Here is a 14,649-nt window from a genome sequence, read left to right as displayed (position 1 = left end):
CGGGGCACCTGGGTGATCAGGCCAGGAGCCCACCATTGCTCGACGCGAGGAATGGAGAAAGAAAAGAGATGGCACAGACACCAAAAGTGGGTTTAGGAGGGACACTCTGCCGCTGGTGGCAGAGAGTGCCATTGTTTATTGGATACACATTGGTTAAATAGGAAGCAACTTCCTTATTTGCAGGGAAACTTCGCTAGCTACGCACAGAGATTTTGGAAGGGGGTTTTAGGAGGGGCCTTTGGATGTAGGCATATAGAAACCAGGAACTAGGGCCGTAGTCCCAGCAATGAGTCCATAGTGAAACTGTAAATAAGCTTTACAGTGAGCTCTGCGGTGGGCTTGCTGTGGGAATGGGTACTTTTGGGAGCGTCCAAGCCTTGCGTATGCAGTTACTAAGCAGACTCTCTTATCCAGCCGCTCCCTCAGGCATAAGGTCCTGCATAGAGGCATGTAGCAGCTTGCCACAGCCTCAGTATCCCCAACTGTCCTCAATTGGCTCCCAACAGTTACCGGTCTTATTAATTCTCATTTTACCCTCATTCTAGAATTATTGACCATATTGTAAAGCTTAAATTATTGGTTGCAAATAATTCATTATTAAAATTTTGCTTTCTGTTATTCTTATTATTTCTAAATAATAGTTTTCTATATCCAAAATAGTCTCAGGTGGTTTTACAGATATAGGACATAATATGTGGTTTTGTTTTCTATTAAGGGTTGATAATAAAGAGCAATGAAATTAAGCTAAATAGAATATTCACAAATAGAAATAAGCAAACATTTTTATCATTTGGCAATCCTCAATAATTCCCTTTGGCTTATTTAACTTCATTTTATATCAATACCTGTATCAATTTTTATATCTTGCTAGGATTTTTTTTTCTGCATTTTCTTTGTAGAAACAATCTTATCCCTTTTCTTCACTATCTTTTTCCATTACATTGATAATATTCTTTTGACAGGATGTTCACTTGACTCCATCTACTAGTAGACGAATAATTCTTCTATACATAGGAGATATTTTATTTATTTTTATATCCACAGACACAAAATGCTTGAGAAATTGCTTGATTAAAAATTTAAGTTTTACCAGGATTATAGCCATTAACATTTATGTGTATGCAGGTTAATGCATTCACCACTAGATGTCACTCTTAATCACCATGATGGTTCTGGATAAATCCACAAAGCTTTATCCACTCTACTTTGAAATCCAAAAACTCAGAAAACCAAGAGTTATCTCAACATATTCTGGAAGGGCAAAAACTGACCTGAATTATATTATTGCAAAATCTGACTTAATCGGATAATAAACTACTTAAAGTCTTCCTTTCCCACTTAGTGTAAATGCTAATATGATTGATTGCACGGTGTTACCCAACCCCCAGGGAGGGTTATATAATATTTAAAATATGTTCTACATTATATTTTTCAAATACAACAGGTTATAACTTCTGAAAAACATCTGGCCCAAGAATTTTTTTTCAAGATCTTCTTATTTTCCCCTAGATTTATTGAAGAATGTTCACAAATATAATTGTATATATTTAAAGTATGCAACATGATGATTTGATATACGTTGTGGAATGATTACCAAAATCAAACACATTCGTTATTTCATATAGTTAACTGTATTTGTGTGTCTGGTGAGAACACTTAAGGTTTACTCTCAGCAAATATCAAGTATACAATACCACATTGTTAACCATAGTCATCAGGCTGTACTTTAGATGCCCAGAACTTATTCATTTATAATTGAAAATTTGTACCTTTTGACCTATATTTTCCCATTTCCTCCTCCCCCCAGGGCCCTGGCAACCACCATTCTATTATCTGTTTCTATGAAATCAGCTTTTTTTTTTTTTTTTAGATTCCACATGTAAGTAATACTATACAGTATTTGTCTTTCTCTGTCTTGGCCCTAGCATTTTTGATAAACAATTCTGTCCTGCACCAACATTCTCCTTGTTATTTTTCAGGAAATATGATGATGATAATGAAAGCATTCATTAAACTGTACTCTACACATCCACAATACCTTGAATCCCCCTATCTTTACACAGGACCTCTGCAGCTAATTCTGGTGCTATGAATCTTAAACTTTTACTATCCACAATATATGGCAATGTAAAAATTAAACTTTGAGAATTTATGTACCTCTATCTAAAATTTAACTGGTGACAAAATGTGTTTTATGTCCAAAGATACTTCATGAGTTTTCTGTTTAAATCTTGATTTTGTAATTAGGTGCTAGTATGACTGATACTTCTGTTTGACATTCTCTGTTGTTCATATATCTCTCATGATATACTTAAATCATATGTAAATGAGCTTGTCCCACATATTACATATATTTATAATTGTAGGAATATCTTTGGTAGCTTATCAATATCCTGGTTTAAAATATTTCAGCTAAATAAGACATAAAGATAGAATTTTTTTAAATACTACTGTTAAACCCATCACTATTTCTTTCCTACCCCTCCCCAAATTATATGAACTTATTTTGAAAGAGTATTTTACAAAATGTATGAGTACTGAAGTTAACCTTTTAAAATTCTTTCTGATAGGATGATCACCAAATATCAATTCCCTTGTTTCTTGACAGCTGGCATTGCCTTTTCATGTATCTTTCTTTGCTCTCAAGCCTAGCATCTTATTTCTTGGCTTGTTATGAAAACCCAAACGAGGAACCAGGGGAAAGTCTACATGATGTAATAAGATCACCTGAGTGTGAATCAGAGACCTAGGTCTAAATCTCAGATCACTTGAGGATTAAGTTAACAGTATAGATGTCTCCTTTAACCTCTCTGCTTCTTATAAAATGGGGCTACAAATTATGAGGATTTCTGCCTGCATACCTATATCACACTTTCATAATGACTAAAAGAGACATTCTGCTTGCTTCCTGCCTGATTGTTAGCTAGCTTGCCGGAGGCATCAGTGGTGGCTTTCCTCCTGTGAGGCCTACATTTGCCAGCTGGCTGGACCCGAACACCGTAATAACAACCTTAAACATGCCCTTGACTTTGTAACCTGAGCTCATCCAGCTTAGAATATTCTGATTGTCATCCCAGCTCCCTAATAATTTAGGAAGTTTGGCTTCTTCCTTCCTAAAAAGTTTAGCATGAAATGCTAAGGCCATGAACAAAAATGTCAAAATGTATTTTTCAGGTAGAAGCAACAGGACAATAGAAAAGAAGTATATCATGATGATTAACAGTGTAGACACAGAGTATCCTTTTATAAATTCTGTCTCTATAATTTACTGGCTTTGGGTAAATTATTTAACCTCTCTGTGCACATATTGATCTACAATTAGATGCAATAACAATACACTCCTCATAAATGACTCAATATGTTTAAAGCACTACAACTATGCCTGGCCCATAATATGTGCTATGAATGTGTTAACTATGGTTTTATTCTACTTTGAGACATAGTGTAATGGTTTTCAACATGAACTCTGTCCTGAAATCCTGTCTATATCACTTACCATGTCCTTCGGTACATCACCTAAGCTTTCTCTGCTTCAATTTCCACACCCATAAAAGGGGAGTAAATAATAGTATATAGGGCCGGCCGAGTGGCGCGATGGTTAGGAACTGGCTTGGGACACCAGAGGGCCCCGGTTCGGATCCCACATATAAGGGCTAGTGATGTTGCCCTCCACAGCTAAGATGCTGAACAACAGCTCAACCTGGAGCTGGGATGCCATGAGTCGCTGGCGACAGCGTAGGCTGCAGCCCTTGTGGCAGTGGGTTGCCATGGGCTACCATATGTAGCCAGCAGCCAGCAGCCGCCATGAGTGGCCGTCCAGAAGCCATCGACTGATCTGCCTCGCCCGGGAAGAGCTCAATGATGGTGCCAACTTGGGCCAGTGAAGCAACATCCTCCACAACTAGCCTGAAGAACAAAAGGACAGCAACTTGTCTGTTCCCCTTCCCCAATTTCCCAGCACTGTTCCCATCCCTGCAATTCCCCAATAAAATTCTTAAAAAAAATTGTATATACCTCCTACGTGGGTTAGGAGGATTAAATAATTAATGTTTGAAAGGAACACAGCATGACACACAGCACATAATATACATTTAATAAATGTTTATTATAGTGCTAATAGATTTGGATTAAATATGCCTCTTATAATCATGGCAGGGGCTATTAGGTTTGTACTGATCTTATTTCATGAGGTAAGACAGGGTAAGACTAAGGAAATGGAGATTAAATTGTTACAGGTTAAATGTAAGATGTCCTTGAGACTTCCAAGTAGAGATTTCAATTAGGAATTGGATATGAATGTCAAAAAAGTGGACTTAACCAACTTAACTTTTTTTGGAGCCATCATATAGAGATGATTCTTAAAGCCACAAAAAAGATGCAATCACCCAGTGAGAGAATTAAGTAAGTGAGGTTTAGGCAATCTGTTCTAAACCTTTAGGATATCCTGAACTTTGAGGTTAAATTGAAGAGACACAACCAGCAAATGAAACAGAGATAATGAAAACAGCAAGCAAAGAAATAAACAAGAAACCCAGAATTGTGTGGAATGTCAAGTCTTAGAGAGACCAGAGCTTTCAGGAAGTAGCTTTTATTTGTATAAAGCTACTGTGCAGACAATTGAAATGAGACAGAAACGGGTTCACCAGGTTTCATCATTTAGAGGTTGATCCAAATGGACAGCAGGCTTCAGGTAGAGAGAAGGATAAGGATGGAAGTTTGCTTGACATTGACTGGAAGTCGTGGAAGTGGACAAAAGCAGTTTAGACAACATTTTGGTTAGAATTGCTAAGAAACAAAGCAGAGAAATTGACACACTCACTGTATAGGAGTTTAACGCCACGGGAGCACGTTTTGAAGGATGATTCTGGTAGAGTCTGCTTGTGTTTATGAGCTGTATGCATATAAAACATTAAGACTAAAGAAATAAGTAATTGAGAAAAGCAGAGGAGATAGGGTATAAAGGGCATGTGGAGGAGTCTGCCATTGACAGCGGGACAAATTCTTTACTATCATAGGAAAGGAGTAGATGAATTCATACTCATCTAGTTTGTAGATTTGGTGATGGAAATAAAATGAGACAAATCTAGCAGTTTGTACTTTTTTTTAGGTATTGTATCAGCCAGGGTTTAGTGAAGAAAAGAGAAATCACTTCAAGGGTTTACAATAGAAAGAACACAGGGCAGGAATTTGGTTACACTGAACAAAGCACCCAGGTAGGGATTGTCAAACAACAAAGATGAGGGACTGCAGGGTCTCATCGTTACCCCTCTACTGGAAAGTCACAGGGAAGAGGAAGCGTTACTGATTCCAGGCGAAGGTCACACCACAGAAGCTGGAAATGGAGGAAGCCTGCCCAAGGAGAGCAAGTAGAGGAGCAGCTGCTACCAGAAAGACCCCAAAGCCTAGAGACAGAGGAGGGCAGCCCTGGCTTTTCTGTTCCTGCTCTTACCCGGTCTCACCAGTGCCTCCCACTGGCAAATCCAGCAGGCAAACCAGGTGAGAAGGGAGCCTGGGGAAATCAAGCTTCAGAAATCATTTCTTTGCCACCAAAGTGGAATTAGGAAGAGAATGCAGCTGAGAGTTAACAAAATGACCTTATTGGTATTATATATACTAAGAAGGAGAAATGAGGAGAGGTGGGAAGTTTAAGGAGCAAGGAAAAGTTATAGATACAATGTGGTCATTGTGAGACAAGTTGAATGAGCTTAATAGAGAAATAAAATGAGGCTGTTTTAAGTTAAATCATATGAAATTGCCAAATTTTATAGGTAAAAAATATCTAATATTGGAAATATCATATGGTTAAAACTAAAAGCAGTTTTCTTACTTTAATGTAAGAAAATAACTATAAAATTAAGAGATAATTTATATAATTTACTATTAGGTAATATTTTTTTGTAACTCATGTTTGACAAAGAGTCATGCAGTTATGCTACAATTTACCAAAGCTGTCAGGCTAACTGTGCTCAACTTTAAAAAAAAAAACCAGCTGAGTAGCCACTTCTACACAGGGGCTTCTCACACCTGCACTCATGCCTGCACTGTGTTCCTGCCATCTGACCCAGACCTTATGAAGGAGTTCCTGGAATTGTATTTCAACCAATTGAACTGAGGCTTTCCCCATCCAATTGGAGCTGCACAGTTATATCCCCTTCAGCATCTCATCAACCAATCAGATCAGCTACATTCTAAACAATCACGTCAGCACCTTTTGGACCAAATTGTGAGAATTTGGAGTCCTCATTTGCATAAGGATGGACCGATCAGCGACCAGGGGCAGGAACTTCTGTCTATATAGTCAGCTCCCCTCTGACTCAGGGTAGCACACTTTTCCTTTCCACCAGAGACTGAGGAAGGTGTTTTCCGGTTGGAGAAGAGCAGGCAGGGCAGAGTGGAGCAGAGCTGCCTAGCTGGAAAGGGGCCTGACCCCAGGGCTGCCTAATGACAGAACCTCTTCACAGCCATGCTGTATTATAATTGAGCTGTTTGCTCTGAATAAAGTTTCCTTTTTTAATGCACCTCAAATTGGGGATTCCTGTTGGTGTTGAATTGGCACCAACAACCATTGGGTGACTTTACCAAGGATTAAGTGTGGTCTTCATCTTTGTAAGTGGGAATTAGAATGTTATCAATATGGCTAGAAATAAGTTGGTTATTAGGGAGAAAAATCAATAAAAATTGTATTCACCTGACTCCAGTGTAGACTTAACACCTTCTTATGTCTTCATTAATTTATATTGGGGACTACAGCTTTCCAGTCACTAGAGTGCTCACAGCTATTGTCTAGAGCAGGGGTCAGCAAATCGGCAAACTTTTGAGATGGAAGAGCCAATCCTGTCCCTCATAGTTTTGCGAGACCTATAAAACAAATGAAATCACCATTATGTGAATAATATTCTTTAAAAATTTTATAAATGAAACTATGGTAGTTTTATTTTCATTTTCAATTTTACTTCAGAGCTGCATGTAGCTCGCGAGCTGCAGTTCGCCGACCCCTGGGCTAGAGCACATTTCTCCTTCTTTTTTTTCCCCTCAAGATGCCTGAGAATCTGCTTTACTAATCAGATGGTTGTTTAGTCATAATAACCATAGAAGTAAAGCAAAGAGAAATGGATTGACCTGTGGGCTATGTATCAAGTCCAGAATGAAACCTGATGAAATAGTCTTGTTCCTCCACATGAATGCCCTTTCCATGTGATCTAGACAACTGTGTCCTCACAGGCTCAGTGCCACAGTCTATCTCACTGAGCCTACTGTTTCTTTCTGGTTCCCTATCTTTTACCATGTCATTGACAGATCTAGGGCTAGACTGATGTTATAGTTCCATGGTTTGAGTCTTCTGTTATGAAATGAAGATTTGTTATTCACTCCTCAAAGGTTAGCTATGTTCCTCTTATTTCTAAGTTATTGGATGAGAATTGGGGAAAGGCAGGCAAGTCATTGTTACCTCCATGTTTCACAAAAAGTTACTATATCTTTAAAAAGATTAAGAACAATGAGCCCAAGAGGGTGTGTGTGTGTGTGTGTGTGTGTGTGTGTGTGTGTGTGTGTGTGTGTGACAGAGAAAGAGAGAGAGAGGGGGGGGGAAGAGAGAGATATTTAGGAGCAACAATAGTTGAATTTGTTATAAAATAAGTTTTTGATCTCTAAAGTTAAATTATTTAATAAACTACTTAAACTTATATAATAATAGTATCTGTGCTCTGCAATGAGCATAAGCCCTTTTTTTCAAATTATTTTGATTCATTTCCAGAATTAAGGATATGATTCAGTGAAATATTTAACAATATTGTACAGGAGAGTGGAATATGGTTAAAATAGCTAAAACATGTATGCCTGCTAGAAGTAAAACTACATGTAGTTTGTCTTGGTAGAAGTGCCAAATAAATTTGTGTCCTGCTATTCTATAATGGGAAAAAACTATTTTTAGTTCCATCATTTCTCCAGATCATCACCTTACAATCTATTTCATTCCTCAGCAAATTTAAGTAGCAATAAGACAAAATATAGTTTTTCAGTGAATAAACATCAAAAGATCTCCCTGATCAAGCTTTTTATTTCAATGCTATCAAGCACAGCAATTTCATGGAAAGAGCCCATTGAAGTTGAAATTGAACAAAGAGGTCAATCATAATTTTTTTTAAACCAGGAGAATGCTAGAATAAGCTTTTTGAGCATGGCTTATAGCGTTTCTATTGTGTAAAGCCTTATCATTCAGAACAAGAAAGTGGTACCTAGATATAAAGATACTGATTTATAAGATAGTTAATTTCCAGCTTTTAGTTTCTACCAATAAAATTAGAACTAAAATGAGCAGATAAAGTTACATAACAGCTTTTTATTAGGAGTTAATTATTCAAAGTAAAGAAAGAATGAGAAAATAATGTTTTGCTATGTCAATGCCATATATCTCTATGAGAATTCTTGTTTTCAAATCAATTTGGCATCGTTTTTTCCAGGAAATGTCTGAGAGGTAATAAATGATTTATTGTAAAAGTTCTTTACAATTTTAGAAAAGGTTTACAAAGAGCAGACTTAGATTAATTCTATGTTAGCATTATATTACATGAGACATGTACAATAACTAAGAATCAAGGCAGTAACCTTATTAGCAATGATCACCTTTGGGATAAAATTCAATCTATACTAGTATTTTATATTTTCTATAAAACCAAAAACACTTTTGAGAAAATTTTATAGATATTTATAATATTAATATAAAGTACCAGCACTGACCAACAGAAACTGTCATTGTCTTATAACATGATAGTTATATGAAATCCATCTCAAAAACTTTAAACTCACAATTTTTACAAAAAGCACGACCTACTAAAAATAAACAATTTAATAAGTTTTTTTATTTACTAAACTTCTTACAAAAGTAATGTAAACATTTATAACACAATAACCACAATTTATTTAATACCCTAATGGTATTGCACTTGTAGACTAGATTACCCAAGGAGTTTCTCTAGTTGTTCAAAAGTTAAAATAATAATAATAATCATGAGCCATGTAACTGAAACTTCAAGTAACTGAAACTTAAGCAATAAAAAGTTCTCCCAGAGAATCAGATTAACTAGTAAAAGTTGCAGATTTTACATTAATGAAGTATAAAACAGTATTTGTTCTCTTATGTACTTATTGAAGAAATATTTGTACTGATTATATGTAGGGGATTGTTAGACATTAACACAAACGAATCATACTCAGATCCTGAGCTTATAGTCTAGAATATAGGACATGGCATGGCTGTAAAGAACCATAATAGAGGTTCAAATGGATGATGACAGGTGTCTGCCTAATTTCTGGCATTTTCAATGCAGCCAGTCTCCCTCAAAACCATTTTATAGTAAGCACATAAAAGCTGGTCGCACACAGAAATACCAATATGAGGCTTTTTCTAGAATCCACTTGTTTGGTATTTGCTCTGAGCTATCTTATTTCTGGCTGCAAACGTAGGTTTTCAATATTCCATTGTGGCTCCACGGTTTGACACACTGCTTATCCTTCCTTTCTTGACTTACTGACCTTAGCTACCCGCTATGCTCGACTTGATTTGCATCTTTAAATTTGCTCTCCCTGAAAATTCTGTTAAGACACTTCTATGGCTTGCCCTGAATATCTAAGCATGACTTAGTCAGAAGAGGGCAAGGAGTTTCAGACAAGTAAACAGTTATGGGAAATTAAAGCAGAGGCAATTGGAAGGAAGAGGGATCAGAGGAAGTTTCCTAGGAAGGGAGTACAGTAGAATCTCTTTATTCACATTGGTTATAGTCTGTAAAGTTACTGTGAACGCTGAATGAGTGAATATTAAATAATTGCTTCTAGGGGAATACTGAGTTTGTGTACGTGGTCACATTTTTGTCAATTGATCAATACATAGCCTTGTTTTATGTGTATTTCTGTTTAAAGGCACCTTATTTAATATATACTGTGATTCATCAACATTGAACTCATGGCCAACAGCATATAACTCATGTCTAAACAAAGATTATCTAACATACATTTTCTACATAAGTCACATCCCAGCCTTCTTGCACTTACAAACACCAAACAGCACCTCAACATTACATTTGGAGGCCTTTTTAAGCAGTGAAATCATCAACAAAATGAACACCAATAAAAAAAAAATGTGAAAAATATGGTACTAAATAGACTGTGAAAAGGGCATCTATTTACAATAGGAAAACTGAAATAAGAAGGCAGAGCACCGCCTTTCTTCTATCCCAGCTAGGAAAACTGGCATTGGGAGATTTAATGGGAAGGTTTTTGCCATTCAGCCTTTGTCTGCAGATTACTGAGAATACGATTGTTGGGGAAGGTAATAGAGAAGATGCGACTACTGGTTTGACCCACCTTCTGGAGGAGCATAATTGGAGGGTGCCCAGTCCCTCCTCATCCTTGGAATGTGTGCTCAACTTGCCTGCCCCCTGAGCTAGCCCAAGGACACAGCCTTGAGATAGCAAAGTGATGGCGAACCCCTCTGTACTCGGTACATGATGGAACCCAGTTAAGGCCCCCTGTGTGGGTAACTGAATCAAGTTAGGGCATCTATATAAACCTTTAAAATTTGGTGTGTGGGTAGGGAAATCTACTTGTGACTTCCCAAAACAAGTCTTGTAAATCTTGCTATTTAAACTTCCCACCTACTAATCTGCAGTGGTCTGCCTTTTTAATTCTGCCTCCCCCTGTCCTCTGCCTATGGAGGCCAGTTTCAGATTTCACCCAGGAAGCTCCTAAGTGGGTTGCTAAGCAACAGCCATGAGTATTGATTTAGGGATTGCAAATAAATTTAATCAGGTCAGCAAATGTGCAACTATAAAATCCACAAATAAGAATCTCCAGTATTTGGTCAGGGCCATGAATTTTGGGTGGGATTTTAGCATGGGTAGTTATGAAGGAAGGGTATTCAGTAAGAGACAATGGTACCAGCAAAGGTATGAAAGGAAAGTGTATGACTAGAGTCCCTGGATTTCACTTTGGGTAGAAACTAGTTAGAATGGCAAATCAGGTAATGGATAGAGACAAGAAGGTGTTGAGTTTTCCAGGAATTTGGATTCTGCACCTAGACTGAGAGTTTCAAACCTTTTATATAGATATAGAACCCCCTCTTCATCCAAAGGTATCCTTAGAAACCCAGCATTTCAATATATAAACAAGGAGCAGTTCTAGTTACAGAACATGTGGGGGACTTGTATCTGTCAAAGACTAACCAAGAAAGGTGAATACCACACAAGGACTTACAACAAAGTGAACATGGTACAGGGATTTGGTGCACAAGTGATGAAAATCTGACAATCAAAGAAGGATGGTGAGTTATCTGGACGCTATCTGGAAACCATGATTACCTCTAGGACAAAGGGCTGGAGGGAGAAAGGAGAAGGTGGTATTACTGGCACCAAGTTGCTAACACTACAAGGAGAATTTACAACAAGATGACCCTGTTCTGTGTGACCTGAGACTGAAAAAAGATGTAGTCTTTGCAGTAGACTTTGCCAGGAGATCCCGCCAGTCCTTCCCATAGACTAAACACTGCTGCGAGGCAACTGAATTTGGGGCCTAGGAAATGCTATGCAGTGGCAGTGGGGTGGGATGTAAAAGTCAGCAGAGCAGGAGAAGGTTGAGGAATGGCTCCAGGGACAAATAGTTCCAGCATCAGTGTAGAGCTGAGCCGTACACATCCCATTTTTCCAGTTTGAATACAGTTAGTGTACAAAAACCTCTACATTGAGCAATTCAGAATCATTGACACGTTTCAGTATGTAGAGGAACATGATTTGTGTGTCCCATGCTAAAGCACTGTGCCAGAATATCAAAAGAGATCGCAGACAAACATATATATATTTTATTATATATATATATATATATATATATATATATAATATATATATTAGTTACAAATTTAAGTCATGGTCCATTCATTCATAAGCCCACCAAGCATAAGTTGGTATCAAAATTTAAAAAAACAACAAAACAAAAAACAATTGAGTATATTCAATCAAAACGGAGTACATCTTTAGATCACAAATTAACTGCTTTCTTACTGAGGTGTTACAAGCTTGGGTGCTAACATATAAAGTCGGTTGAATCTGTGAATATTTTCCTAAAGTCTGTTCCTTAGTTATAAATATATCAGTTATTCTTTTTCGTGTTTCTTTGGTTGTCTAAAGGCTTCTTAGCTTTTGAAATTTGCCACATGTCAAAGCACTTTTCCTAATATAGTATTTTTGTAACGGCTGAATAATATATTTATTTTCCGATTAAAGATTCTCCCAAACTGTTTTTAAAAATAGTAATAGAGGGCCGGCCAAGTGGTGTATTGGTTAAGAGCTGGCTTGGGATGCCAGAGGGCTCCAGGTTGGATCCCACATATGAGGGTCAGTGACACTGCCCTCTACAGCTAAGATGTTGAACAACAGCTCGACCTGGAGCTGGGCTGCCATGAGTTGCCTGCCACGGCAGGTGGGTTGCCATGGGCTCCTGAGTGTAGCCAGCAGCCAGGGTGAGCGGCTTCAGGCAAAAAGAGCGGCCGTCCTGAAGCCAGCGACTAATCTGCCTCACCTGGGAAGAGCGCAATGATGGTGCCAACATGGACCAGTGAAGCAACGTCCTCCACAACTAGACTGAAGAACGAAATGAGAGCAACTTGTCTGTTCCCCTCCCCCAATTCCCCAGTGCTGTTCCCATCCCCCCAATGTCCCAATAAAAATCTTTAAAAAAAAAATAGTAATAGAAAGCTAAATTCCAAAGAATATATACATATTTTGGGGGGTGCCCAAAAAAATGTATACACATGACTTGTATTCATCTTTTGCTATCAGTATATATTGAGTATTACAATTTTAATAGTTTTTTTTCTTTCTTAAAATGTGTATACATTTTTGGCACTCTGTGAGTGTGTGTGTGTGTGTGTGTGTATGTGTGTGTGTGTGTTTGTATATTATTTTAAATAATACTAGAAAATATTTCTTTTAAAATTATCCTACAAATATAATTAATTAGGCAGTTGAAAACTGTATTTTTAAATTCTTCTTAAAGTATAGTTTGTATTTTAGAAGTCTTTCTTCAAAAAGGACAAATCATGCTAGAAGTCAGCTTCAGAAAAAAAGGATAAAGTTTATCTCTACTTATACATTTTTTTTCAAAATAATCTTTATTTTGGTTGTAAATATACAATTTACTTAGATACTTAATATTTTATTTGTTCCCATTTGAAGTCTCGTAGCTTGCCATGTAAAACACTGCCTTCACTATCAAATCGCTGTATAAGAACACTATAAAAGACAAATTATAAACTAAGATGATCCTCTGTACAGTGTTCAAATTAGTGCATTAAAACAACATTGATTTTAAAAAGCAAGTGACTTAATTGGGAAACATCTAATTCCTTCTCTAATGAACAATGGTACAAAATGATATGCACAGTAAACACTAAATTTTAAGTGCTGGGTGCTGCAAAACAGCAATTGTGGAAAAGATACTTCCCCCATATAATTTTGATCCAAGGATACAAATGTAACCATTATTCTATAGGACTTTAGAAAAAGTAATTAATTTTCCATGATATAGCTGTGGAAATACACAGTGAAATAACAGCTGAGAATCTTCAGACCTTATCTTCAGGATAGTTCTCCAATTAGCTCCCTACTATTTTTAGAATCAAAGTTCTAGTCCCAGGGCAATTGATTTGCTGATCAGATGGAAAATTAAAGCTAAAAACAAACAATGTTTCATGATTTACTATCCCCACTTATTTTTATTTCCTGGGACAACATATTAGAGCAGTTTGAATATTAAGAGTAATCATTGCTCTAATTTTCTCATTGACTGACAAATATCCTTTTCTTAGTTGACAACCTTAGAAGCATTGAATTGAAAACTTGCGGGATTATTTCCTATTTCCAATGCAAAGACCTTAGGAGGCTAAAAGTTACAGGGGTCACAGCCTGGTAAGCCTCCCCAGGTGTTGGGGGCATTGCACCTGAATTTTACCTTTCCGAGGACAAAGTAAATTTACTATGAAACTAGAAAGCATCTGGAAGGTCATTTAGTGGCCATACTGCTTATGGAAAGGTAGATTTCATTTCACATTGACATTTTGTTCCTTTTTTTTATTTTTATTTTTTTAGACATTATGTTTCTGATTAAAATATAAACAAGGCTGTGAACTATACTAAGAAATGGGCCTGGGTGGGTAAAACAAGATGAAAAATGTTTTCTCTTCTGCTTTCTTTGAATTCCTTATAAAAAGCAGGACCTCAAGTCAACCTCCTTCTGCAAGTCATTAGGATTCAGAAACAAAGAAGATTCAGGTCATTCATTCATGGTTTGCTTACACAAACTGACCTCACCTCACATATGGCATCCATTCATCCTCAGATTTACAGACAGCTATGTATCACGTACAACCTAATTGTTTGTTATGGTCAACTATCCATTCATTCTGTAGAATGGAGATGATTTTAGAATTTGATAAAGCATTTTATTATTAATAATACTTGTACCATGTATACAAAATTATGGATTTTAAATGTGAAACATAATACAGTTATTCTTTGAAATTAGCTGTCAAGTAAGCTTCTTTGCTTTGTAGTACACCTTCATTAAATATTTGCTAATTGGCTTTATTTGAATTCTATTAACAGA

The sequence above is a fragment of the Hipposideros armiger genome, unplaced genomic scaffold, assembly GCF_001890085.2.
Source record: "Hipposideros armiger isolate ML-2016 unplaced genomic scaffold, ASM189008v1 scaffold_874, whole genome shotgun sequence".
NCBI lineage: Eukaryota > Metazoa > Chordata > Mammalia > Chiroptera > Hipposideridae > Hipposideros > Hipposideros armiger.
This window is presented reverse-complemented; position numbering follows the sequence as displayed.